At 40.1% G+C, this 26571-nt stretch overlaps 1 protein-coding gene and 1 long non-coding RNA gene across 26 annotated transcripts in view; both read left to right on the plus strand.

The window, feature by feature from the left end:
- The window catches only part of ncam1a (neural cell adhesion molecule 1a), a 251220-nt gene that overhangs the window by 144134 nt on the left and 80515 nt on the right, over window positions 1–26571 (plus strand). The window lies entirely within an intron of this gene.
- Window positions 9138–26029, plus strand: LOC117955370. Its single transcript, XR_004659033.1, has 3 exons — window positions 9138–9148; window positions 9318–9323; window positions 25906–26029. It is a non-coding gene; the product is annotated as an uncharacterized LOC117955370 (long non-coding RNA).

A 26571-nucleotide genomic window follows, 5' to 3' on the forward strand; every position in this document is an offset into this window, starting at 1 on the left:
TGGCAGAGAATATTCATTCTGGAGAGTGGTACGGTTTTAATAGAACAACACATGTCCCTTTTTGTCTTTATATACAAACATAATTGGTGTAAGAGGTTGCCATAGAAACTTCTATAACTCAGGTTCATTCCTGTCAGCGGTCGCAGTCACAATAAATGGCTTTTGGATTTGGGGCACGCTTCTCATAAGCGGAGAACTGGGGTAAATTTAGCTGCCCTCAGAAAAGAAACAGCTTTTACAAACTGAAGCTAAAACGCAGAAAAGCAATGAGCAGGCCTGTTTCTTCATAGGAAGAAGTCTTAATTTGTAATTTGCGTAACGTGCATTGGCCTGTTGTGGGGCTTGAGCAACACACGGGACCAAAAGTTTCTCCCGATGAGCGTGCCAGCTCCACCACCATCGGTGTGTGAATGGGTGACTGAGAGGAAAATACTAAAGTGCTTTGTCCTGTAAGATAGTAAGGCACTATGTAGGCCAGATGATGTCAGACTTCAAGATCACCATGGAATATGTTATCAGCAAAGTGGCTCTTTAAGCTAAATCTGATGGATGTTTTTAGTAGAAATGTGAATACTTCTTCCTGCAAAACAAAAATTAACCACACAGAAATGCAAGTAACTACTACTGCTGTATCAAAATCAATCTTTCCCTAACCTTTTAGCCTATAAGTTTGAGTTAGCTAAACCAAACCCGTAGATGTATCCGTCACGCTCACATCTGACATTTTTGCAGACACTGACAAGCAATCTATTCTGTCTGATTTTTTTTTAGATGATGACTTGTTGAATGTTTTGTAATTCTTACCATTTGAAGAGCAAGAGAGAAGTATTTTGGCCTGATGGTGACTAAAGAATGACCAGGAGTCATCGTCTGGGGAGTATCACATTAAACGTCATGTCTTTTTTCGGGAGATCTTTCCCTAATGATGATGTAAAAAAGGGTATACAATCGTGGACGTCTTACCAGGTTTTTCTGCAGCACTAGTAGTTTTGGATCACCAGGTCTGTCAGAGGTGTTAACCTACCTAAAGACTTTGCAGAATTTCTGGAAAAAAAAAATTTAAAAAAACATTTGGACACCTCATCATATTCATGACCTTCTGCATTCCGTACAACCATTTACAAATGTACTCTGGTGTTGGGAAATTGCCGTTACTGGGTAGATGCCTGCCAAAGAGGACAAAGGCTGACTGAAGATACAAGACACAAGATGTGGTTGAAATGCTCTCTGGCTAAATTGAATTCCAGGTTGTGCCTGTGTCGACACACCTTTCAAATCTTGGCTGCTTTTACTATGTACATCTGGACCCATGGGCGCCTCCCTTTGTTTCTGCGGCCAGAGAAAGACAATAGATACTCGGGGTAACGCACACTACCAAAGGTTTCTATTTACCATGACAAAGCTGACGGCCACGCAGTGGTCACTATTGCTACAAGCAAAGCAGCTCACCAACATATAAATCCTTCCGCTAAACACACAGTTGCATCCGCAGTGTGCAGTTTGTACAAACACATGCCCATAAACATACACACAAATATAAACCTAAAATTAAAAAAAAAGTACAGAAACACACACCCACACCACCCACAGGCGACCACAGATATGCAACACACAGGATGAGGAATTGGAAGCATTTAGGGGAGCTCCAAACACTGTATCTTTTGTTTCTGTCTGCTCTTCTTCACATGACATATTCAGCAAGCCTTTTGCAAGCAATGCAAAATTGGAGCAATCAAAGTATTCGATTGTCCCTTGCTGTTGCCTTTTTCATTGTCCTTTCCTCACCTTTTACTCAACGTACTGTATGCTGAAATTGTCCCTTTTGTCCTTTGGTTGAAACATAATCAAGAGCACAAAATGTTAGTGTTTTCTGTTCTTTATACGGAGCCCCCCTGGTAACTGCTGAGAAAAAAACAAAATAAATTCACAGAATAAAAATGGGTGCCCTTGGTTTTATAAACGTGATCAGTTACAAAGATCTTCACAGATTCAAACTACTCTATAGTGAAAAAAATGTCTGTAGAGGAGCGCTTTGGATGGGTAAATGATATACAGCAAAACTCAGGAAAAATCTATGGCACTCTCACTGGGAAAATCAAAAAGCCTTTATTGGGTGCCCAGATAGCTCAGTTGGTGGACTTGGCGTCCTTATGTGGGGGTTTGCTCCTCACCGCAGTGGGCAGGGGTTAAACTCCAACCTGTAGACCTTTGCTGCACGTCACCCGCCCCGCCCTCTCTCTCTCTCTCTCTCTCCCCTTTCATGTCTTCAGCTGTCCTGTCAAAAATAGCTGATAAAATTGCCCCGAAAACTATCTTTAAAAATATCTTTATTATTACGGCTTAGTCATCTTAAACCTTTAAAAACAACTCTGACGCATTTCGGCACACAAGCCTTCGTCAGGGCGTCACCAGTTTTCTAACTGGAAAAGACTTTCTTATAATCTCTAGTGAAATGATATTAAAATACAAACGATACATCTTTCCTAACAAAATAAGGTTAACAACGAGCTACAAACTTCTTTTCCTCAAAACCAGCCGTCTTCCAACCTGGAGAAATAACATTGGTCTTTTTGTGTCAGCGTTGAAGTTTACAGCACCGCCGGCTGCTACTAGAGACCAGTTATTTCTCCAGGTTGGAGGACGGCTCGTTTAGATGAAAATTACTTTGTAGCTCGTTGTTAATCTTACTTTCATTTCATTATAGAGTAGTTGAACTTCAATCTGAATATCTTTTCTAACTAGCTCACATTTATAGAACTGAGGTCACAGATGAGGAATCCATGCTAGCAGTTTATTCTGTGCAAGCGGTTTAGTTTTTTAAATTTTTCTCAGCTGACCCCAGGGGGGCTCCGTAGTTTTACCATCCAGTCCCTGGAATCTCAAATTTTCTCTTTTAGCAGTCATGTGGTCTCTGGTGATATGAAGTTAAACCATAATCAAATCAGTTCAAAGCGGTCCAATTGCATTAGATCAGTTGGTGCACTTCTTTTCAATGTTAATGTTTTTGCATAGCAAAGGTTATACCATTTATTTGTAAAAAAAACAAAACGGTGTCCGTGTTGAGCCCTATTAACCATCACTCTGCAAAGGATCTGAGATTGGATTGGAGCAGAGCTTTCTCAGTGGATATCTAATTAAACTGAACAGTGGGACTTCAGACAAGCTTGCTTTACAGAGTATTAATAAGAAGCAAATTCTAAATGGCTCTTACAGGCCTATTCTGTGATTGCCTACCAATTCAATGACCTTCAGATTAGAATACTTTGCGTTTATATAATACTAACTTGTTTTCCCAATTGCACCCGAGAATAGAGTTCACATCTCGTCATCAACAAAAGCCCTTTGGTTAGGGTCAGGGAGAGATTGTAGTTTTGGTTCACTTTGAATACAGTAAACTTCTCTGTGTCTCATGCTTTAAGTTATTGTCAACTTTATCAATATATAACCAAGACCATCATCTTTCACTTGACCAAGTACAGTGACCTGAACAAGTTTTATCATTCTTAAGTTTTATCATTCTTCGTCATAAAAGAAATGAAATACATATTTCAAAACTATTCGCTAACAGTAAATGCAGTTGGTTTTTTTTAGGCCAGCTGGAGTAGAAGACAAACTGTTTACCCCTGTAGAACTTCTCTGAGCTGATAAACAACGTTAACAAACCAGGAAGAAGGACTACTTTTAGGCCACGGAACCGCTCTGGTTTACCAGCTAAAAGGTATTGATTTGTCATAGAATCCCACATTCATGTACATCATTCTTCCAACTGAAGTTTAAACACGAGAATAAATGTTTTCCTTTCACTACCATGTGCTACATTCATGAATATCGGCTCGGGCATGTTGCTGAATATGGCAGTTGAATGAATTTCGAAAAGTCTAGCTCTCCCCTGAAGGCATGCTGCATACTAACTTACATTTATCGGAATCTTCCCGTGAGGACGAGCAGCCACAGATAGTGTGTTGCTTGCTGCTTTCTTGATAACAGTGGTCGTGGGAGACAGCCAGAGTTGGCACTGGCTGCAAACAGAAGACAGACGAGATGAGGCAGGCAACAGAACAGTTGGCTTCAGGGGCAAAGAATGTCACTCCTATTTAAAATGTTCCTTCAGGGCTTTACTTGCTGCATCCCAAGACGTAGGCTGTGGACTGTGTCTAGGCTTGTAGGCATTTTAATTTTGTTTTACACAGTTACAACAAAATTGGTGTCGGAGGCTCTCTGGTATGCCACCTCTGCAAGTGTATAAGGTTTTTAATACAAGATATGCATGGCAAGAAATAGAATTAAATCAATTTTTGGGTCTCAGAATGTAAAGTTGACTCAATTTGACATAAGCAGATAATAATGAGTAGTCAGAAGCAGCAAAACATAGTTGAAAAAAATTAATATAACAAGCCATCCCTATATATAAGTCAGAACCACCATATGTACTTTTTCACTTGGGAACTCGTGTTGGCCTAGTTCTGGCAGCTTGTGCTCATTTTTCAAGGACAAGGTGATCTTTTTTTCTTTTTTTATTTGTGCTGCAGTCACCAATTCTCTTCCTTCTCTCTGTCTTTTCCTATGTTACTCTTACCCTCTGTTCTCCTCCTTTCTTGGCACTGGCTCTGTATTCCTTCCCTGCTGCCTTATGTGCATACATTATTTAGCAATCCAAGGAGTGAAAATGCTATGATAGAGTGTCTCAACATCCAGCTGGACCACAGAGACATGTTATTTTTACCAATCTCTTTCGCCCCATCCAGAAGGTTAAATAATGTACGCGTTAGTGGCACACCCACTCTGATTCAGGGGGATGCAGATGGAAATCAGTATGCCAAGTGTGTCATTAGGATGACACCATCCACTGACAGATTGCGGATTTCGGACAAAATTTACCGTGGGATACTTGCAGTGCAAATGAGATAGGGTATGATAGAAAGGTGTTAAAGGAATCTGATTTAAATTGCTGTCTACTAATCCCCCTCACTGTCTGTTTGTTTTGACTCCGACTCACACTGTTGAGCGTGTGTTCCACATCCCTTGTGTTTTATTGAATTCCTCTGAAATAAGAGTTAAGGTGTTGCTCCTTAAGTTTTTTTTTTTTTTTTTTACTTTTAAACTTTTAATTAGATTTGTTCTTTAGCATCCATAAATACAAATGCCATGCTTCTCTACTTCACCTCACTTTATTTTTGATATCCCTATCACCACCCACTGATAGACTGTCTCACAGTGACTTTATCTCTGCAACTTTCAGCAAATTAGCAACAATTTTACTTGGATCTCCTGCTCCAAAACAGCTGTGCTGCTTATGGACAGTGAATCAAGGCATGGGCTTCGGTTGTCTATATATATTGATATTCATATCTTCACTTGAGTCATTGTGTTCACTGTAATATAGAGTCAGAACGGCAGGTGCCAGGGTATTTTCACATGACCTGGTAGTGGAATATGTCCCCCTTCACCTGTTTGTCTTGTGACATATGACTGTGTTGACATATTCAACATGGCAGCCTGTGTTCGCTGTTGTGCTCCTCATATGGCTCCCCCGATGACTGCAACCCTTCTTGATGGCATGCAGCTTGAGTGTTCTTGAGAGCCGTTGATACAGGGCATCCATTCATCACAATGTTTGCTGGATTAGTGCGAACTGGGCCACGTTCAGCCCCGACGAAACCTAGCAACATGTCTCTGATGATTTGCTATTACCTGTGACACTGCCCTGTTCTACCACTGAGATTTATTTTATTTATGTATTCATTTATTTGATTAGGACAATGCACATTATTCAGCATTTCTGTAAATGCGTCAGTGTTAGCCAATTAGCTATTTTTCAACTGTAATCCTACTTAGCATGCATGTCCTTATGGTGGGAATTAACCGGAGCACCTGGAGGAAACCCACGCAAACACGGGGATAACATACAAACTCCACCCAGAAATGCCCGGAACGACCTGGATTCAAACAAGAACCTTCTTGCTGTGAGGCAGAAGTGCTAACGACTTAGCCTACTGTTGTAAATTAAAGATCTATCCCTCCCTACATTGTGTATTTGGAACTGACATCAGTTCATCTGATGTACTCATCATCAATGAGTCAATTTGTATTTAATTACTCTTATTATTCATTCATTGTCACAAATACTTCAAATCAGCAGCAGGTGTTACACTTTCACAGCCACTGCTGTGGCCTCTGGCTGTTGAAGGGAGCCATTAATACTAATTAACTTAGATGAGGAAATACTCGTTTTAGTTGTGTCACTCCCTTTTTTTAAAGAAGGATCTCAATTTCAGAAAGGGGGATGAGGCAGCTTATTCTCTATTTTTATATACGATGATAATGTCCTCTGACCTAGCTCACCTAGCTGATATCTTTAACACCCAACATGCTGTTGGGCACAATAAAGAACTGCAAGAACCATATAACCATATACAAAAATAACTTTTGGAACCCATTCTTTTTAACATGCATTGGTAGCTAAGTAGCGTTATTGTGTCAAGGTCTCGATTAGTGTGCTATTAGCCTCGCAGACCTTCCTCTGCAGGGCCGCGGACGTGGGTCTGGCTAGTCCACACAGCATTCTGGATGGGTGAAAAACGTGCTCTGGTTTTTTGGCATTTCTGTAAGACAATCACAATCGTCTTGTGTGGTGCTATGCGCCAAGTGGAGCCTACGGTGTCACTGCAAATTACCTCGGAAGGAACTTTTGTTGGCGGAACGTGTACGTTCAAAAGTTGTTTTAGTCGTGCAACAGAAAACTCAGATTGGACATATAGTCTAACTGGCTGTCTGGATTTACCCTGCAGAGATCTGAGGAGCAGTTAACCTTAGTCCTCAGAAGATAACGGACATCCTGCTGAAAAGAGTGACATCTGGCACAAATTCAGGCAGAACGAGAACTATCCCGGAAGTGGAATGTTGTGGATTTTGAATAGTGTACTATTAATCTGCCCAACCCTTAAGCCTCCTTGAGGGACTGTGAAACTGTGTGGACATTGGACACAGTTTAGTAACTTCTTCAAAAGGCATATGGATGATAAATTATGGAAATAATGCTGGACTTGAAAAAGCAGATTACAGAGACTAGAAGATTAGCTCAAACATGATCATGGTTTTTATCAAGTGGCCAGCACTTTTCTCTTATTATATTAGAGAACATACTGAAAAGTGCTCCCATCATCTAAATGAAAAGGGCAAAATAATCCACTTTCTTCTTGTCTGCATTAGAATACAAGCAAGCCTGAGGAAACTGCATTTCAAGCAATGGCGAAAGTTATCAACTATTGAATCGATGGACGTCTGGCCTTTGTTGATGATGACAAGTGTCACATCAGGTGTCTTTTTGAGGAAGATTTATTCCAGAAAGAATTGGACAGAGAAATCCAATTAAAATGAGATCTGTCAGGAGCAAAATCTCTTTAGATTGAATTTGGGGATTCAGACCGACTCCCTCTCCCTCCATATGTCAGCCTTGCCAGATAACTTGCAAATCACACATTTTCCTCACCAGACACCCGGACAAACCATCTATTCTGTCTGTCCTCCCTTCCAACCTGTTTATGCCTAATGCCCATCAGCCAGCCATTGATGCTCAAACACCACATTCTACAGCTGCTTGTAGGAGTTATCCATTTCCAATGTTCATAATCATGTTTAAACCAGACAACGTTATTGGGTGAAAGTGAGGGTGGAATGACTTCAGGCTGGGGAGGGGGGATATAGGAGGAAATATGCGCCTAATGCGCTTTAAGCACTGTCATGAATTAGTTAGGATATATTTCTGATGAATACATTTTCCAACTCTCCTGTGTCCTCTGTGAGAGCAGAGTTTATTTTAAGCCAGAGGCATTCTGGGGGAATCTCTTTGGAAAATAAGTGCTGCAGCCACACCCATAACACATGTGTTAGGTACAGTTGCATGGCTAACGAAGTTGGCCTGGCACTAGTGCTCTTCATACAGTTCCATTCAGTTCAGTTTTCAATGGCAGAACAAGCTTAATTTCATCCTACTACTGTACTCAGAAGGCTAATTCAAAGCCTTTGAACTGTTTCAATGAGGTCTTATCAAAGCAGTGATTCCAATTATCGTGGATGGTCAATTTTAACACTATGCTGAGGCCATTTGCTACTTCATTCCAAAATATTGAAAGGATACTTTGTAATTTCTCTGCAACATTGGTGGATGGCTCTATTTTTCTTATGCATGTTTTTACGCCGTACTTTTGAAGACCGACTGTAAACCTTTGAGATTTCCCTACATGGCTGTCATTTGGTGCTTTCAGCTGTTAGAAAATCATATTTAATCTCACAAATCACATTTGATATTTCTAACACATTGTCCTTAGATTCAGCTTTTTGTTTGTAAGGTTTAACACATTTGGCATGTGCAAAAATTAATGCATGGATGATAGAGGGTGCTTACAGGTTTGCAAAACTGTGTTTTGCGTGAAGCATTGAGAGATTAAACACTGATGCAGCAACGTGTGACTTAGTGATTTGGGGTGTTTGTCACAGTTTGGAAAAAATCCATTTTTATTCAGTCATAAAAGGATTGCTTCAAAGCAACACTGACAAAGTTCAATCAGTACTATATAATACTAATATTATAAGTGTGAAACCGAGTTCCACAGGTGCCCCTTTTTCCAGCTGGATGCAAGGTTTTTGTTTTTATTTGCAATGAACATATTTTATGTTTTAAGAAGGATTTTTAATGTAATTTCTTAAGAGATTCATGAACATTTTTCCATCAACATTAAACATCTCAACATTAGAGAGACTGCTATTATGAGAAAGTATGAGTGATTCCATCAGTATGTGACTGTATGGTAAGGTTTTCTCTTAAATATAATTGATATAATTGATCGTTTATTAGATAGAGGCAGTTTTCTATTGTCATTTGTGTTCTAAATACCTTTTTCCTAACTTGTTCCTGAATCTATATGCAGCAGCAGCAGCAGCCACTCTCTGCTGTCTCACAAGGCGGTCCGCGGCTGTTGTCTTTATTGAGATTACAAAATTCTCAGAGGGAGCTCAGCCCCAGTTGAGCGCAAGATTAAGGTCCCCCTGTTGCCTCTGAGGGATATCTAAGTTGCAGCTGTGCGTAAGTGATAGACAGTGTCTCAGTTGCAAGAACAAGTCCTTTTCAGGTGTGATAGACAGCAAAGTGGTTCAGAAAAGGTTACAAGAAGGGTCGATAGCCTGCTGTTAGATACAGTATACCCTGGTGGTGATGTGTGTAAATACTTAAAGATGAATGTCATTTTGTTTTTGGAAGAGCTGTCAGCTGAAGCTTCCATCACTGCAAGCAGAGCTCGGACAAAGGAAAAAGGCTCAAGAAGAATGTATTACCAAACAATTCTTAATTATGTAAAAGAGATTAAGTCTATCTCAAGAGCCAGTGTACAAACAGCGTGAACTCTAAATCCAGAACCACATCCCAGCGGTTACAGTTTCTATTTCTTTATATCCACACAGGCTCCGAATTGTACCATCCACTGGTGTGCAAATGAGTTTTTCTTTGGTGTGTGTTTACATCTGTGTGTAGATGATACTGAAAGAAGGATGTGCATCTGGTCCTGTGAGGGATGGTACGAGGAATACATACGCTCAGAACTGGCCGAAAAGCGATTGTAAAAGATTCTATTGGATTAAAGGTTAGCCCCTGTTCATGGCTCCTACCATATCCTATCCTCACTGCAGGCTCAGTCGGATTGAGTGGGCTGAGGGTGCCTGTGCCTTGGACACAAGCCACATACTAGCCCCCACCATAGGTTAAACTACTCCATGCACAAACATACAGGACACCCTAGTCTGCTTTAAAAGTGCTGTTTAGCATATTTAACACCCATATATCACTGTCAGATGAATTGCAATACCTCTGTAAAATTACCCGTAACAAATGAGAACATGGCTCAGACTATTTGTAACACCAGCGGTATTGCTATGGCTAGTGTTTTTCTAAATTAAGATAATTTCCTATGAACCACGTTGCTTGTTGTAGCAAAGAAAATATTACTACTTTTTTTCCTCCTCCTGTTGGGTCTCGCTCTTTGCGTGTTTGTTCTTAAGATTAAGGAGAGGGATAACATCTGAAATGGCCTACCTTCATTCTAATTAGGAAACAGAAACCGTTTCTTCAAAACGACATCATGGTTCTTCTGTTTTGTGTCGTAAATGATGTCATACTTCTCTCTTTTTTTTATTTACTTTGTGTTTTGCCCTCCCCAACCAGTAGCAACTAGCGAGTGATGTATCCGTTGCGCTGTCGTCATTTCCTGTGCCACACAAGCTGCAGCAGCGGTTGCTGTTGACTTAGTGTTTGTCATTACGATAAAGAATGTAGTTTTAAGAGTTTGTCTAAATCAACTTTCAGCAAGCTGTGAAGCTTAGCATGAAGATGTTGTTCCTATCCTTAATTCCGTCTACAAAACTTGGATTGTTACCCAACCGGGGAAACAGTAGTCAGTGAGCACAATGCCATATCTAACAGCTGAACAAATCATGGATGTGGTCTTGAACCAAACTGGGTCATTAAGCCAGATACTACAATTTGTGGGCTGTATAGGACAAGAAAAACAAGCATATTCAGATATAAAGTGTTTGGGTTTTCTTCTCTGAGACCCTCTGTCCTTGTCTTTCTCCCCAGCACACCACACACCACCATTAATACTGTCCTAGTCCTCACCCAACATAAATGTCTTGCCCTACATGGCCCAGCAAAGATAGCAAATTATAAGGGAAATTATAGACCCAAAAAAGCAGTCCCAAATAACAGGTAACCATCCACTTCATGGATGTGGCAGACTGACAATGGTAAAATCTCAGAGGTCAGGTTAGCTCCTCCTCTCTGAAAATCACAAGATGAACCTGATTGATTCCACCCCCGCACCCCCCACATCCCTTCCACCTTTTGTGATATGTAACGTATGCTGTCCTCCACATTCAGTGTGAAACACTTCATGTTGCCGTTGTGATGAGGTTTTGTACATGGCACTACTTTTTTGTTTACTGGGTTTCATTTGGTTGAGCTTGATTCTTACATGAAAGCTTGTCTTTGAACTAATATCTTGGATTCTCCAAAGTGTGCTTATGACAGATCCTCTTAAATGAATTCATAATGTTATATCTCCAATATCTATTTTTTGTCTGCTATATAAAATGTAATTAAAATGTATACTTTATCTGTCTACGTTTTGGGCAAACATAGTGTAAAGTTTGACACATATTGACGTATAGCAATAGACTGCAATAGACGCTGATCGACCCTTGGGCCAAGGGGCTCTTGGAGGTGCCTGAAGCTCTGACTGACTCCATTTCAGCGGGTTTATCTAAACCACTCACTGCCAAAAATGCTTCTCGGGTCATTTGGCGACTGTCAACAATTCGGTTGAGGCTGCTGGTCCATGAAGGACAACACAACGGCAGGTCCTCAGACACTCAGTGTACTAAAGCTTTGTGTGGGCCGGTGTTGAGTAAAATCAGTGTTGGATCATCATTTATCTTGCATGCATATTTGGAGGACAATCCATATCACTCCAATCACAGAGATTTGTTACGCTGTTACAGCTCACTAAAGAACAAATATATTTTTAAAATTAAAGTATTAAATGACGAACTGCAATGTGAAAAGTGTTACTCATTGTAAGCTCATTGAGACACCTGGTTCTGCAGTTGCCCTTGGGAGCGCTAAGCCCTCTTTTAGTTTGTTGATTTGCTTGTGCAAAGCTCAATGGAGAGTAAATATCACAGTATTCTCACTTTGCCAGACCCAGGGTCTGGCTGCTCCACATCGCATTTGGCAAAGGGAGGAAAAAATGCTCTGGTTTAATGGCATTTCTTTAAATCAATCGTAATCGGCATGGGCGGTGCCAAACTCGGCACAGAGCAGCTGCAAATTAGTCGTGTGAGAGAAAACTCAGATCGGACGGAGTCTAGCTAGCTGTCTGGATTTATCTTGCAATGATCTGAGGAGCAGTCAACCATAGTCCTCATAAGTCCACCAAATTTAAAATCCAACACAGAAGCGGAAGGAAACGGAAAATACATCCATCCGGCGGACTTTGCTACAGCCCCAGAGAAATTCTGGAAGTGGAACGCGAAAGGTATAGACTAATATCGGAGCTACACTTGTCAGGCGGACAGACAGCTTACTACACCTCTGTTTGATTTCCTTTTGTGGAGTTTGTCTGCCCCCCCAGTCAAAAATTGATCTGACCCTGTTTATGAGTATGACATAAACAATGAATGGCAATTCATTCTCATATACTCTCATGAATATGAGAGTATCATGTAAATTGCAACATGACAACATAGTGGTAAATAAAAGGTGGGTAACCCCAAGCCTATAAACTGCAAGACAGACCCATCCTGGTCACTTACCTGTGTATTATTTATAACAGGGTTGGCATTTATAAATCTTGTATCCAAGGCCAAACATAACCTTAAAGTTGTAAACCTTTTAACCTTGGAGCCCTAAACAATGAAAACAGAATAGCAGATAGAGCAGAGGGTTCCTTTTAAGATTCCTATGCGCTGCATGGGGTTGAATTTATTCAAAGTCCCTCCAGTGATGCAAACAGCTAATCTACTGTACGTTAAGTGAGGTCATGGTTCTATAAAAGCTAATTAGAATGTAATCAGCAGTGATGAATTTCTTACTGATGATTTTAACTCTGAAGCGTAGAAATATTTTTGTAAAGTAAAAATCTGTAAAAGGAACACCACCTTGATTTGGTTTAGATGATTGAAACTGACTGCTGCTGTGCGTGGTAGTTCCTTCACCATTAGTATGCTACGGAGTATTCTGTAGCTCTGCAGTGATTATCAGCTTGGTGAGATGCAGGGCCACCTCAGGGTCAAACAAAGAGAGGATGGGGCCAGTGGTTTAGCCCTTTTGGCCTCATTAGTTAATTAGGGTGCAGACTAGCAATTTCACTCCCAATGGCCTTTCAGCATGCAGAGAGAATACATGAAAGATACTGGACTTACACAAGTACCAAAACAAAACTTGGATGGAAATGGGGACTGACTCTCAGACACTGCCTTTCTAGATGTGTTTCCAATTTACTGTCAAGTGAATTTTACATAAAAACTTGAGTTTGCATCTCGGATGTCAAACTCAAACACTACCTTTTTCCTGCAGAAAGTAATTTAATAATGTAAGTTTTGAGGCAAAAGAAAAAGAAACTATTTCGTTGGCTAATGTCGGTCATGTTTAATGCTAGTGTCCATAAAACAAAAGTCAACAACTCTCCCATGTGCTGTACATGGAAGCAGGTTGGACATTTGCTGTGGAAAAGGGCTGAATGTGGTTTTATAATTCGGTCCAGATACACACTTGAATTGCTGTGTAATGAGATTGAACAGTTCTTTGGTCCAATCAAGCCCTGCATACATAATTATGACAGACTTACATTTGCTCATGGAGTTCTTGTGGACTTGGTACGTGTGTGGCTGCATACAAGGGATCCACAGGAAATGATGCATACATGTCATGATCCAGAAGACAAAAGCCAGAGCATACCACTAATTTCCCCAGCTGCGGCGCATAACTTTCGATCATGACTGAAATGGCTGCGCTGTTCACCGGTTGGTTTTCATCTGGAGCATTTCAGACAGAGTGGCTGATCAATGCCCCCAGTGTTTCAGAACAAGCTATATTCAAATAATGACTAGTAGTCTCTGGCTGTTGCAAATATAAACAGCCAGTGGGTTAGAATTCTCATAGGCACAATAGCCAACAGAAAGAAAAGCAGTTTTCAAAGACCCATTTAACAAATGATAACATCATGTTTTTTTTAAATCAACAGCACTTTTCTATCCTGAAGCATCAGCTTTATAGTTGCATGGTACTTTGGCTCTGTTTATGTGATTTCTATCCAGTTTGTTCTTCAGAAACAGCTGCTTCAAAAGTGTGTGCCTCATCATAAATGTTCTTGGTACAAACATATTCCAGGATTCTGTGGGTTTTTTGTTTTGGTAAATGTCTGGGCTCCAGCACTTCGTTTGAACCTAGGGCAAGTGCATTAAGCATGCAACCATGTCTATCTTAAAGCGATTTGCTCTACCTGATGCAGAAAAGAAAGTGCTTAAAGTGGAAGGGACAAAAAGGCACTCCAGTTTACGCTTAATTTTTCATGTTTGAAAGTAGAATTTGTTTAGTTTTGTGTGGTTTAAAAGCAGACATAGAGAGTTACCAGCGGCGACCACAGTAGAGTTTAATTTTATCCGTGGGACAGCTTAGCTGAGTTATTTCAGCAAATGTTGGAGTCAGCACAGACCAGAATAGCCATGGCTGGGTCCCGGTCCTGTAGAGTGACTTCTTGTATGGACATATCTTTGGTTATATGGTATAAAGTTGGAGGTAAATAAAACTAATGAGCAAGTGGAAACAAAACTATTACATGCAGGCATTACTTATTTTAAAAAGGGGGCATTTGTTGGCTTTTTCTTATAAAGCTGATGTGGTCATTGTTTTGGTTGAGAAGATCTGTTGCAATTTCTGTCCTCATGTTCATCTAAAACATCTCCCATTTCCTCTCTCCAAATTATAGCTTGGCCTCAGTTTCATTGCTGTTAATTATAATGTAGCAGGGGATTTGACCTTTTGAGAGACAGACCCCGCAGGATGTTAACTGGTAGGAGCCATATTTAGGTCAGACCTGGTTAAAATGACTTGTAAATACTTTTTTATGATCTGCTTTAGCTGAGAAGTGCAATGGGTCAGGTTTGTGAAAGCAACAAGAACTGAAAGCCTTGAAGAGATTACTTTTTAATAGTCTCAGTTTGCATATCACTGAATTTTCTCAATAGGGCAATGACCAACAGTCTAATAGTCTAATAATCTAGTCTAGTACAATTCTAGTGAAATGTAATCCCATCAGCCCCTTCAACTTGCATGATTCATCATAAAGCAGAATGTGGCCATCAGATCGTTACACAGAAAAAGAGTTGCCCCGTTGAATGGCACCGCCCCTCCAAGATCCAGGCAAGTCTCCGCGAAAGGACGCCACAGCTCCAAACATCCCGCTGGAAACCAACGCAGGCACAGAGGCCACCCAGCTCACCGTCCAACACCTGCACACTGTCCAGCAGGAAGCCAGCAGAGAAGATCGCGGGGCAGAGGATGTAGAGGATGTCTTGCTTGGTGCAGAGCAAGACACTCAACCAAAATTGAAATATTCCCAGAGGATGATTACTAATTTCAGTGACCCCTCTTCTACTAGCACCGACATCAGAGCGACATTTCATTTCAAGCAACATTTTGCTCCGTTAGGTAGGACATTAAAAGCCGGATTTCCATGAAATTTGATGTTTGTTTTTTTTCATGGTCCTGAGAGGAAAAACCCTAATGAAAATGGTGAACCTCTGCCCTTGTTTCTAGCAACATGCTAACAAGTTTCCTCACACACTGTAGACATCAAATTTGACCCTGTTTGAACATTTATGCTCATCAGAGTATGAACTATTTTCCTTTTGTGTTCTCTAAAGGTCGGAGAGACGCTTCGGGCATTCAGCTCGCAGATTTCAAATCGTTCCCAGATGTCAACGCGTTCGGAAACTTTATCTCATTTCACAAAATTATTTCACCAAAATGTATTTTTGAAAACATTTCACTTTAGAAATACACTATGCAGATGCTGAATCTGTCTACTGTCTAGATCAACCGCTATCCTGATTTGCATAAAGTAGCCTGGACTCTTTGTGCAAATGAAGAGAATGCAACTCAACATCTAGCCTCTCTAAAGTTGTCGCAACGCAACCTAAATAGACATTGTGGAAGCATACATGGAAATGACGCTCCCTGTGGACACATAGCATTCCAGACGAAATGTCAACTTTGTATACACACTATCTTTTAATGTACTGGGCAGAGTGCCATGTTTTTTTCTGAGCATTGTGCTGCGGCTCAGATGCTGCTGGCAGAGCTTTAGATCTTTGCCTTGTGTTTTATAATCTTTAGTCATTCCGCCCTTTACACCGACTGGTTTGACATGAAATATTTTCATAGCCGGCTTTCATGCTTAAGCTGTTTTCTTTCTCTTCTGCTGCCCCTTTTAGGCTTTTAGCCCTTTGTGTCACATTCTCTTCAGGTTTAGTAATTAGTTGCTGTCAGAATGAGATGGCTCAAATTAGTTGGGGACAAAAAGAGACAGTTTGCTGTTTGGTCTTTGTTCAATATCCAAATATGAATAATGGCAAAAAAGGAGCAGCTATTGGACATGTCAGGGAGATGTGTATTTGGAGACAATGAAGTGAGACAACACACTTTTGATCAAAAGAGGTGGGCAAACATAGGGCAGTGTGAAATAGCCCATGCCACACCATACTGTTGTTAGTCTCAAATGTTTTACACTGTAAGTTGGTGAGAAAAAGATATTCAAAACTCTTGCAGCACACATTTGTGTTCTTCAAAATTCACTTCTCTCCACTTCTCTCTCCACTAATACACTTGGATGACAACTGAAGTGGTGGCGGGTTAGGGGAATGATGGCAACAACTGTAATCCTGACAAAGCTGTGGTGGTGAATGACTGAAAGATGCAAAGAGTAGGAGCTTAGTAGCTCACTCGTCCATGTCAATTTGATTAAGGTCAGACACCCACACACAGCACATGGAAACGGCTGCTTAGTGCTTTTGTGCAGTGTCTCAAAGCACCCGCAGGTTAATGATAAGTGGTGGAGACAGTTTGGAATGTGCTTCTAAAAGGCTAATTTATCTGGCTTTGAAACTAATTGGAAACAATTCTCAAAGTTAGTTTTGTTCCGAGGCTAATTGCTATTAAACATATTTACTGTTCACCTGCAAATCATTTCTCTTTGAAATGCAGAAGAGTGTGACAGGTTATATACTACTAATGTTAGTTTTGTACTGTTAATACAAATGTTATTACTTTTACTAGTGCAATTGTGGCATGCACCTACAGAATGTTACAGGCCTGAAAGCTTGAGACCTACAATGATAGGGTTTGTTGGCTCTTTTATGCTATGGTGGGCATTTTTCTGGTCTTTTAGAAGGGTTTCATCCTGATGGGAGTGGTTTCCTCCAAGTGGCATGAGGGCTCACCACATGTTTTGATGAATATGGAAACTATTTGAGACCTATGGGAGATTTTGGATCTACATGTTAGACAGCATTCTACACCACCATCATCAAAACACCAAATGAGGACACTCAAAATGTCTTTTGATAGAATGCTGTTCCCTCTTCCAGCAGAGTTTCACAGACTTGGATCATCTCTGACAAGTAGCATTGAAGCTGAGTATGGATACTTGTGATGGAACAACACCTTACTGAATCATCATATACATTAAATTGCTGCAGGAAAGATAACAGGTTTTATTTAAAAGTTTTCAGAAAACAAATAATAAAGAAGAGGTCATACCCATCTAGAGCTATTGAATTGCTAGGAGTAGTGTGAAGTCTTTTAGTGGACTGACTGACAGTTAAGAGAAAGGGTTTAGAAAGTTGTATAGGTAGTCCGTACCATGAAGACATGATGGTATTGATGTAAGTAAGTAAACATTATTTCTATAGCACTTTTCACAGACCAGGATCACAAAGTGCTGCACAAGTTTATAAAATGAAAATAAAAATAAAATAAATTAAAACAACAAACAGATACAGTAAAACACAGATGTGTTGGTGTCTATGCGGTGCTGTAAAGGTAGAGGTTTTGGAAATGCCTGCCGGAAATCCTTGTGATGTTCGTGGAGAAGCCACTTCAAGTCTGCAAGGGTTAGACCGGGGTATGGGTCTGTGAAGTCTATTGAGACATTCTACTGTCTACTGTAACTGGACTTGATTGACATACTGCTTTGCGATGGTAGAAGAAGGTAATGCAGAGGAGCTTGTTGTGTTCATGTAACGTCATGTCTGACACTTGATTGGAGAAAGAGACTTTTCGATGTAGTCTTTTGAACCTTTAGAGCTGCAGAGTTGCAAATAGACATTGTGCCAATATAACTGGCGTAGAGCATTAGAAGTGTTTTAATTTTCTATGAGATGATGCAATATTTTTGCAGGTCAACACCACTGCAATGGTTAGAAGTTTGAAAGATTGGTTGCTAGTTTCACACCTACCTCGTTGAGTTCGCACTTTCAGACTTTTCAGTTTGATCTGAACCAAAAACGACAGATGTGAAATCTCCCCCAGACAACAGTCCAGACCCAACATCCAGACCTTGGTTTGATGAAAAGAGGTGGTCTCACTCAGGATCAAACTGATCCATGGTCTGGTTCATTTTTGTGTGAAAGCATTTTTTTGGGATGTTTTGGACTTTCGGACCAATTACAGGAGGTTCTGGCAGGCCAGCGTCATGTTGTAAAAGCAGCTTAGTTCCTTTAATAAATAGCTCAGTGCGAAGAGAGAGAGAACTAGAGTGACAGCAAATGCGCTGAAAGCAGGCAGCTGTTGGCAAAAGGAGAAAATAGCAGTACATTTGTCAAGTGGTAGTAAATGAACAGTGTGGCTTTCAGTTTGTCTTTGAATAAATGATGCAGATTTTCAAGTTCCCATGTCTTGCTTCTCACCTTCTTGGTAAAGTGAAGTTGTTAGCCCAGTTGGAGAAAACTAAAATAATTTCCATAGAGGACAAGCGATAGAGAGAATATAAGATGACTGGAGAGCCTGTCTACAAACCAATCAGTGAAAAGTATAGGGAGATACATTTCATGTGATGATGAAAGAACGTAGGTATGTCTTGTATACTGTAGTTCTTTAGGGTGCTTGCATCATTTCAACGTGAAACCAAAACTAACTGGATCAAAATATATGCAATGTAACAAAAATGCAAACCTTAGGTCGGACTTCCGGTTGTGAAAAAGACCAAAATCCCTGATCTGATTGTGAAAATGTGTGATGAAGGGAAGTGGACTTCTGAATTCCATCGGTCTGCTCTATGCCATCAGCTTCCCCGAATCTATGGCTGACTTACAGCTCAGAGGATAGTTTAGTTTTATAGCATGCAAATTTGTATTCAAGATCATTTAGGCTATTTAAATGGTAAAGGAATCTTCATAAATGCTGTTTCAAGTTTTAAAAGGAGGGCACTTTAAATGTAAGATGGTTACGACTGCAAGAACGATCGCAGATCTCAGACTCAAATAATAGAATTAGTTAGATTAGAATAAGAGATGTATCACATTGTTTTCGGCCTTTCCTTTGTGGCAATATTAAGAGTGAGGAGTCAGGCTTGCTTCAGTCAGAGATTCAGCTATGTCCTATCTTAAATGGCAGGGCATGTGAGGTGAATACCTGCATTAGAAAATCCCAATGGATTCCAAATTATATATATATTAAATTACATAGATCTTACAGTTCTACTTTCAACTGGTCTTAGGAATGGCTTTCTCTTACTACCCATATTCATCATGGGAGAAAACAAGTTCATATGAATCCCACTCTGATTAAAACGAGACTTCTCTAAACAGTATTAAATTATGCCATTTTGATATGCCAAACGTGTCTCTCTCTCCATGTGCATGAGACTGTGAGCTCACAGATCTTAAAAAACAAGTATTTGTGCAGTACTTGCAGTCATTTGATAAAGGGCTGCAAACATAATCTCTCTCCCGTATGTCAAGAAAAGTGTGCTGCAAATTGTCTGACATAGATCAAATTTTGGAGAGCAAGTTTTTCATAGTTTCAGAAATCCTTATGACTCAGTTTAGTGAGGCGTACCACGTATGCCCCTTGTCAAACGGGTTTCAAATGAAGTCTGGGAACTCGGTCTTGTATCTTTTTCGTTTGTGTTGGGCTTCTTCCCCAATTCCCCCACCTCGCTTTCCTTTTTGTTTTATTGCAAAAATGCTTCATGCTAAAAATACTGGAATAGCATCAATTTGCATCATTAGCATCATATTGAAATTGTCTCACATCTCACTAGTTCATTAACTATTCCATGATGTTGTAGGAGATGGAAAATTGAGACTTCTTTGGGAAAAGGGGTTTGCCGTTGGAAAGCTTTGAGCGGGTAACATTAGACATTAGGTGGCAGGTGTGTAAAGTCGATTAGAGATGAACTTTATTGTCCCCGAGGGGAAATCTATCTCAGGTACATGGTGCTACAATCTGTTACTTCACAAAAAAAACATCAGAGACATTTGACTATACATTTGGTGTTTGACACCAAGGGCAACTTACAAAATAATCAAATCAAATAGCAAAAGTGCTAAGTGCTTGAGTATTAATTGCACATTCCTCTATTGCAAGGTTTAGAGTTCCACAGTTTGATGGAGGCTGGAAGAAATGATAGCTTCAAGCTCAGGTCTTTGTCCTCATTGCCCATGTCTGGACATTTTCTCAGGCCACGGAGATTCACAATCAATAGCTCTCAATCAAATTCAACTACTGTACCCAGCAGAGAAAAGTGAAGCTCAGATACAAAAAAGTCCATCTGCATCTCTTTTTGCTGTCCAGCAAATGCCTACATAGTTTCTTTCTAAGCGTATACGCTGGCAATTTATGCTTTTCAGTGTGGCTCTACACAGTGCTGTCTGCCCCTGCATAGTGTGTGTGTTTGCTCCGACATGACTTGCATGTTAAACACCAACAGCTGACTGTTGTAGCCTCCTTGTAATGGAGCTAGTCACCACCGGCTGCCAGCATCCAATTAGGCATGCAAACCTGATCCAAGATAGGAATGGAGCTGCCCTGAACTTCAGGGTTTCCCCAGCAGAACTGAGTACTTCTTGTCTGTTCGCTTGACAAACTCCTATAAAAGAACTAATGATGGACATGTGGACTGTATAAATATTTGTGCCGTTGCATAACACATTGAATTAAGGACCCTGCGGTTAAGATGCTAAAAAGCCTATTTGCAGTAGCTGGCTGTAAAGTCCACAATACTCAGTACTTTTGGTCATTATAATTAAAAGCTTCCAGGCCTATTTGCTTCAAAGTGCAGAGGGATTATCAGTAAATTAATACACCGTTGCTAATATCGCTTCTGAGCTCACCATAGCTTTGAATTTGCTCTTGCATCAAACTTCTTACTAACTTTGTCAAATTAAACTTCAATAATCCGTCTACTGGCAAGCTATTAAGTAGGCAAACATAGGGTGTAGTGAGTGTCTCTGTGTCCATGTATGGATTTATGTGAGTTAATTTAATGCTTTCATTTTCATTGAGCTCCTATAAATGATGATGATTGTTTATTAAAAGATAATGTCAGTGCAATCTGATTTTGATCCTGTTGCCCTAAATGCTTATGAAAAGAATGTTTCAACTTTTTAATAGACAAAATAGTGAAAGAGGGAAACATTATCTCATTTTAATTAAAAACTTGTTTAGTGATTATATTATAAGGCAGTTACAGTATGGTTCAAATATTGTTTTGTCAAGGTAAATTTTATTATTACAAGTTTATTAAGTATGAAACTCATGTGGTCACCATTACACACTCCATGTTATACAGCCTACTGCATAACATTAAAAACATAAATACAAAACACAAAAAGAAAGGAAAACGAGGGCTAGAAAAACCAAGCAGTGAGAGCATTGAAGAAACTTGACAAGCATGTATGAATAAATAAAATAGTTGAGGGCTGATATATACAGTACATTATGCACATAGTTTAAAATGCCAAAGAGTTTATAAAAGGTCCCATGATATGGGGCTTTTTGGATGCTTTTATATAGACCTTAGACCTATAGACCTTATTGGTCCCCTAATATTATAATTTTGGGAAAGTCTCTTTCCAAAAATCAGCCTTGGTGCAGAATTACAGCCACCAGAGCCAGTTCCACAATGAGCTTTCCTTAGTCTGTGCCACTTCTTAGTCTGTAGCTTTTGAAAGGGGGGGGGGGGGGGGGGGGGGGGGGGGGGGGGGGGGTGTGGCTTCGAACAACTGCCACTCGCTTGAAAGCCATGATGTCTCTCTCTCATTCGTGGGCCAAATTCTCTTGGCGGGCAAAGCAGAGAAAGGAGATGTTACCTTGTCCCTTATGACCTCATAAGGGGCAAGCTTCCAGATCGGCCCGTCTGAGCTTTCATTTTCTCAACGGCAGAGCAGGATACGCAGGGCTTGACTTGCAGTACCTTGTAGTCCTTATTTTCCTTTGTAGTAGTCTGCCATGTGTTGTGCTTCCTAAGACATTCTGATGAAGAGGGTGAGTTCTGTTTTGTTGTTACTTTAAGTTTGGGGGTAATAAATGAGGCTACCTGAGAGGATTTAGACCCATTACCTCAGTATTTCTGCTTTACTGCTTGTGGCCATGCTCAGTAATTGTTTGGCATGTTTTTTTTGTATTCACTGTTGTAAATTTCTTTTTTAAAGACATAGTTTGTAAGGATGTATTACTGAAGAAACAATACATGTGAGGAGGAACTGCTGCTAACCACTGTGAGATACCTGCTCCATGTGGAGGCAGTGAAATAACTTCTGGTGTATTGGGTTGCTGTGGCCTCTAATTGGCTCAGTGAATGGTTTCAGGGGAAAACCTGTCCTTCTTTCTTATTCTTCCAAAGAAAAGAACAGGTCCCACTAGGTTTGGTGCTGGACACTGTCATCACTGATTATAGAGTTGTGTTTGCCTCAAAAACTGTACGAGGGACATGGCACAAACAAGTCTACATGGAGAGAACGGCAGATTGTAGTTTTATATGTCAGAGTCAAAGCTGCTGTCCGGACACAAATCTTTTCAGGGAATGAGTTAACGTTCAATGTGGGATACCGTAGATAAGCACAGTTTTCCTGGGGTTTCGACAGTGGGGCCGTATTGATCTGCTGTGTTCAAGTTAGCTAGTGTGTGTTTTGAACAGTGTAAGCTGTTTCTTGTTGTCCATGATTCAGTGACTGTACTTTAAACTTTATTTCAGAGGGGGATCCATATCACATTATGAACATACAAAAATACAAAATACAGAGCCTTCCACAATGTTTAGTGTGTAATATACAGACATGTCTGCCAATTGTTCCACAATGTGGAAGAGAATCTGACAGAACTGCGGACAGTGTTAGCCAAAACAGTGATTGTTATTTTCTGACTCAGATACCCTACACAAAAACCAATCATCAGGTTACGTAAAACAGCAGACCAAGCAGGTACTCCAACGCTGACGAACATACTATATGGATGACTGGCGTTTATAAAGTAGTGTTTCTTACTGAAATAATCAAATTTCAATTTCTAACATTGGTACACAGCTAGCTTAAGCCCACTCATATCAGTGGGAGCCAGTTTACTTTGTGTTCACATGGCCAAATATGTTTTGTTATGTAGGCCTTTGCTGCTGCAGACAATATACTTTTTAAGACACATGTTTTTACTTTAAAGAGTAACATGAATAGATTAAAGCCAGTCACTGAAGTACAAACGGAGACAGAATCTCTTTCTACGACAGTTCATACCCATGTGCTAAGACTAGCCATACCTGTATATTACTAACTGCTAAGATTACTTATACTAACCATCCAGCATAATGAATGGCAGGATCCATGAAGTACTTATTCTAAAAACTTTGATTCCCAGTACCGTACTGGTGGGTATCTGTTACTGTAAATGTGAGTTTGGTGAATGGTCCCAACTGGTCCTATTAAATACTCCACTCACAAAGTCTATCCCTCTATTGTTGTTTTTAAGTCTTTTGGAGTCTTTAGACAGGACTGAAAGTGAGGTGCAGGCTTAGTGGATAGATATAAGATTGGAGTCGTGAGTGAACACGTCGCAGCACAGATACGGTAGCTTCATCCTCTATCCAAGCTCTCTCCTCACTGTCCCAAGCATTACTTTCAATCCCTTCTGTTAACCTACACCTCCTTCACCCAAATCTCCTTTGCTTCAGGGCTTCTTAGTTTACCGTTTTACTTATTTTTATTAAGATTCAGTCTTTCTTAATTCCAACACTTTGATCATAAGGATATGACTGGTATTTTTATTTTTGTTCTGTGTATTTATACCATAATGCATGTACAGTAATTTACACTAATGCTGACTATTTCCTAAAACTTCAATACACGTCACAGTCGCACAACTCTCAAAAGAAATACATAATACAGTAGAAACAAACACAATACACTTACTACAAAATATCACTTTTTATAATTGCGTCCGTTAGAGTGTACTTTTCTATTTTATCTATTTATTTTTTCTGTCAAACCTTATTTTACAGAATACCAAATTTTACAGTAAATCCAAACGTCTGCATTTGGATTGCCCGAACCGATTTCCATATTTGTCTACAGACGACAACAAAAGTCACTTTATGACTTTGTCACAGTGAAAAGATTTAGGTTTTAAGAAGTCGTTAAACTCAAATTGAATCCATATGAATGGGATTGATTTTATTTTGCCCTTTTTGTTACAATACAGTTTTCTACCATACAAAAAAAAACAGTCAGGATAACACAATAAAGCCTATGGGGCTTATTTCCATCAAGACAATAAAGAAATACAGAAATAAAAAAGCATACTAACATGTGCATCTGAGCCATTTTTTCAGTGCCAGCTTAAAACCTTCTAAACTTGTGCCCATCTTTAGATTTCCTGCCAACCTGCTCCGCAGGCTTGTTGCTACATACAAAATGGACTCCTTACTTTAATTACTATTAACTCAAGTAGGTACAAAATCAGTAGTGCTGCCCCTGGTGGAGTAGCTGTGAACATCTTTCACTCTGTTAAAATAAATGACTAAATATTTTCGGCAACCCATACACAGTCCTATGTACCATGAACAGGTGAATCTTAGAGACTAAATCTCCTACTTTCAACCACCCAGTAGTCTCAAAATGAGAAGTGTCAAGATGAGATTGCATAAGGAGGTTCAGAATAAACCTTAAAACCCTACTTTGAAGCCTATGTTTCAGGTGCTTTAGGACTCCATTGTCCCCTTGTGAGCATCATTACATAATAACCTTGTCTAAAGGGGGAATGTTTTTGACAAGAGTGTTAATTGAACAAGCAGAAAGACAACCCATCCAAAAACCAGAAACATCCTTATTCAGATGCAGATTATTGTTTTGGGGACTTTTTTTTTCCTTTTAGAAGAAACATTTTTAAGGACAATGTTGTTGTCGATGAGATGCTATGTTTGTTCTGCTGCCTTTTACACCTTGATTTCACTACTCACAATATGCTCTCAGCATACTCAAAGTCACACTGTAGCTCGATGCCTGAAACTCTCAACACCCACTTCATCTTGGAGATACTGCACAAGTGGGCATTTAGAGACATACACAGAGAAAATGGCTCCGGGAATCTTTCCCACACCGCCTGAATTGCTTTTTGTTGTTTTTAGTGTTGCAGATATGATCAGTTGATTTTTGGCCAGTTGTCCTCATCTTAGGACTCATGGCGAGGGTCTGGAGCATGGTATCTGTGACCTTACTAGATGAGGGAAGGAAATGGATACGCTGTTTTCTTTGTATCTACCTCCAGCCTGTAAAAGCAAACACACTGTGGGTAGTGGTTTTCCATGCCTCTAGAGCTTGAATAGCCTGGAACAAAGACCCGGTAATTTATGTGGCAGATGCCGGGTTTTTACAGCAAATCAATATTTGTACGTCTTTTTGAATAAGCATTAAGGAAGATATTATTTTCACCTTGAATAGTTTAAAAAACTCATTATTTAAGACTGTCCTTGACCCGGTAAATTACAGCATTTATTTACGTCCAAATGCTTAGGTGCAAAATTATTAGATTTGTCAGTTGCGGGTTGTAAACACAACATTCAAAGGTGGCCCCTCCTCATTGGCTTAACAACATTCATGGTGTTCCCCAGCGGGTGAAAGCCAATCCCAGATTCACTCCCATTTTGGAATAAGCTTTGTCAGCTTAGCGTTTTACTTCGCCATATTTGCGTTTTTTTGGCTCACCACCTTTTATGTAGCTTCCTCTTGGATGCACACTTACCATCTGGCCCCTGGGCGTTATGTTTTTATAGAGGCTGACACCCAAACACATCCTAACCACAGCAATTTAAGAATATACAGGCAGAGGGCAGGGACTCTGCAGATAAAGACACCGCCACACACTTCTAGTGGGTCAAAGGTGATGATGTAGAGGGATTATTTCTGGATGAGTATAAATGTTGTTTTTTAGAAAAAAAATCCTACTCTGATTTAACTTAAGCTCACGTTTTCCTGGCAAGCAACCTGTCATAGCTGTGTCTTCTCTCAGTAGCAAAGGGGGGAAGACCAAATGCAGCCCAGTTTCATGGGAGTTTGTTGAATGGCGACATTGTTTAAGCTACATTATTGATTCCTGTACAGGGGCACGATTACCTCGTTTTATTTCATGGTGCTAAGCACAGATCTTAAGCTACTATACTATGTATTTTAATGGGAACCATCTTTTGTGATAACAGCATTACAATTATACATTATGGAGAGAAATACTGAATAGCCAAAAATCTGCGTAATGAGGTTGGTTGGGGTGGTGGATGGGTCAGAAACACAGTACTTTCACCCCGGAGATCGGGGATAACGGCCCGTGTGTTGCAGTACCTTTCCACGTTCTTCTTCTCCTAACCACAACCGTCCCGTTGTTGTCGCAGTCTCCTCCGTGTGACGGTTCCTTTTTCCCGTTTTTCTTCTTTCTTCTTGTTGAAGCGTGTCCCACATGTAGCAGTCTGTCCCGTTGTTGTCCCC

The sequence above is a fragment of the Etheostoma cragini genome, chromosome 13 (genome assembly GCF_013103735.1).
Source record: "Etheostoma cragini isolate CJK2018 chromosome 13, CSU_Ecrag_1.0, whole genome shotgun sequence".
Classification (NCBI taxonomy): Eukaryota; Metazoa; Chordata; class Actinopteri; order Perciformes; family Percidae; genus Etheostoma; species Etheostoma cragini.